Here is a 3,199-nt window from a genome sequence, read left to right as displayed (position 1 = left end):
TTTTAACCTGGGATTTATTTATTTTTTTTTTTTTGGTTGCCGCTCTGAACCTGGGGGATGTTTTTCCTTCCAGCAGAGGGATTGTGCCTGTGCAAGGCAATTTAATTTCATCTGCTGTTGGTAAACACTGGGCCCAGATGAGGAGGAAGTGAGTGTAATCTCCTTAGGAGCTTCCAGGAAATCTGAGGGTTTTTTATGGCTCGCTGGGGAACAATCCCAGCAGGGTCACAAACCCATCAAAGGCTTTTGGGTTTTGAAGTTTCCCATCCCCTCTGCGTGTCCTAAACCTTCCCTGGGCCCTTATAGCCTAAAAAATAAAGGAATTAGGGCAGGAATAATGCTGATCCAAGTGTGGAAAATCAGGGAAATTAATAATTTCATCATCAGTGGTGTGGTGTCAGTTGTGCCTAGACAGGGATGGAGGGGCAGAGGAATTGTAGCAGCTGCAGGAATGACACAAAATGGGCTTTAAAATCCCATTTCCCCCCTGTTTTCCATCAGGTTAAACATGAATTTATTATCAAATTATCAGCTGTGATAATTTTAAATAAAAGGGTCCCTTTTGTGTCAGTGTCAGGATTAAAATACCCCCAAGAAATCTGCTGCCACCCTGAGCCCCATGGAAATCCTGATGTCATTCTTGTCCCTCATGGTTTGTTCCTCATCTTGGCTAATTCAGAAAGGCCAGAAAACACTGAGGGAAAACTGGAAAATCCAAAAAAAAAAAAAATTTATTTCTCAGGAGTTGAAAGCAGAAACAGTTGGTTCCTAACCCCTTCAATTTTTGCTAAAACACCTAAATTTGTTCTCAAGCAGCTCAATTTTTCAGCCAGGGAGACAAAATGTATTGCAACATTTGTTTTGAGTTAAAAAAAAAAAAAATAAAAGAGAGGCTTGGAGTGGGATTAGGCAATGAAAACTCTGGAGCAGCTCTTATCATGAGGACATCCTTCAGCATTTCCTTCCAAGGAACTTCCTGCCTTGATAACCACGGCTTCTCCTTCACAATAATCTGATTTTCCTGCCTGGATTGGGAACAACCGTGCAGGGAATGCCAGAAGCAAAGAGAAAACAAGAATTTCGTGGAGTTTGGGGTGGTTTTTTCCTTATTTTTCCTTGATTTTTGTTATTTCTTAGAGATGATTTGATTGGTTTGCTACTTGGAAAGCTGCCAGGGGTTGAGATTTTTGAAGGGAGTGTAGAATTCTGCATGTTTAGTTTGAATTCCTTGTTCAATTCTTTTATTTTACACATTTAAGAGGCTTTTACCTGGCATTTCACCTGTGTGTGTGCTCTGGAAAAGGTTTTGGACAGAAGATTTATGGATTTTTTGGGGTTTTTTTTGGACAATAGGCTCTTTCTAAAATGAATTAAAATTGATAAAATCCTCAAAGTACCAATTCAGGTGAGTCACAGCCCCAAGAGCTGGAAAATCTTTTAGGAAAGGTTTCTTAGGAATGGAATATTGCTGCTAAAACTGTTGCTTGGTTTTATTTTGATATCCATTTTAATTGGACTCTTCATCAGCCACGTCAGGGATGGGGCAACCATTTATTTATTCATTGATTTAATTAATAATTATTCATGTATTTAATTAATAATTACTCATTTATTTAATTGAGCAAAGAGAGAGAGGGGGAAATCCTGCTCAGGTTTTGAGGTTTTCAATGTGGATTTGGCCCTGTGACCTCCAAATTTCTCCTTCAGCCACCTCTGTTTGTTTTCCTGGGACAGGCACCAAGGCCTTGTGTCCACAGCAATATTGCACAAGAGAATTATTGGCTGCAGGATTCCGCTCACACCCTGTGCCCTTCCCAAAGTGCCAAAAAAAATCCCTGGGAATGCCTTTGGGAAGTGCAATCACTGCAAGCTCTGCTCTCCTAGATTTTTCCTGGAATTTCCAGATTTTTCCCTGGAATTTTCTGGATTTTTTTTCCCTGGAATTTTTTCCCCCTGGATATTTTTTTCCCTGTATATTTTTTTTCCTGTTTTTTTTTTTTTTTTCCTGGATTTTTTTTTCTTGGATATTTTTTCCCCTGCATTTTTCCCCCCAGCATTTTTTCCTGGATTTATTTTTCCTGGATTATTTTTCCTGCATTTTTCCTGGATTTTCCCTGTAATTTCCTAGAATTTAAACCTTGATTTTCTCACCTACACCACGAGCTTCCCCAAACCTGTTGCTGCCTTTATTCCAAATTTTATTTTGGGGCTGGGAGCCCTTTCTGTGTCTCCAGGGCCCTTTTTGGGGTGTGACACAGGGACAGCTGTCACCGTGCTGGGGATGCTTTTGCTCTGTGCCTGGCACATCCTTTCCCTTTTCCTTTCCCTTTTCCTTTCCCTTTTCCTTTCCCTTTTCCTTTCCCTTTTCCTTTCCCTTTTCCTTTCCCTTTTCCTTTCCCTTTTCCTTTCCCTTTTCCTTTCCCTTTTCCTTTCCCTTTTCCTTTCCCTTTTCCTTTCCCTTTTCCTTTCCCTTTTCCTTTCCCTTTTCCTTTCCCTTTTCCTTTCCCTTTTCCTTTCCCTTTTCCTTTCCCTTTTCCTTTCCCTTTTCCTTTCCCTTTTCCTTTCCCTTTTCCTTTCCCTTTTCCTTTCCCTTTTCCTTTCCCTTTTCCTTTCCCTTTTCCTTTCCCTTTTCCTTTCCCTTTTCCTTTCCCTTTTCCTTTCCCTTTTCCTTTCCCTTTTCCTTTCCCTTTTCCTTTCCCTTTTCCTTTCCCTTTTCCTTTCCCTTTTCCTTTCCCTTTTCCCCCTATTCCTTTCCCTATTCCATTTTCCTTTCCATATTCCATTTTCCTCTGGGCTTTTCTTCCTGTTTGGGGGCCTGACAAGGAATTTTTTTTTTATTCAGCCCATCTGCAGAAATCATCAGGCTGCAGATGCTTCAGCAGAGCCTGCTGCAACAAATGCAGGTGAAAGATTATTGGAGATTATTTGGTGTTGAGTCAAAGCACAGGAAATCTGCCAGAAGACCTCGAAGGAAGGGGTTAGGCCAGGCCTAAACCCCTGAATCCTGCTTTTACTCCTTTCCCAGGGGGTGCAGAGGGTGAATATTTGGATTTTTTTGTGCCACATTTCCAGGCAAATCCAAGCCTCCAGGCCCTATAATCCCACAGAGGGGATTACAAATCCCAACAAATCTTGGATTTTCTGCATAAACTCGCGCAAAGCCAGGCCTCCAGCAGAGCTGAGCAGCAGCAAGGGGAGG

This window comes from Geospiza fortis, unplaced genomic scaffold (assembly GCF_000277835.1).
Source record: "Geospiza fortis unplaced genomic scaffold, GeoFor_1.0 scaffold391, whole genome shotgun sequence".
In the NCBI taxonomy this organism is placed as follows: domain Eukaryota; kingdom Metazoa; phylum Chordata; class Aves; order Passeriformes; family Thraupidae; genus Geospiza; species Geospiza fortis.
Note: the sequence above shows the minus strand (reverse complement) of the source record.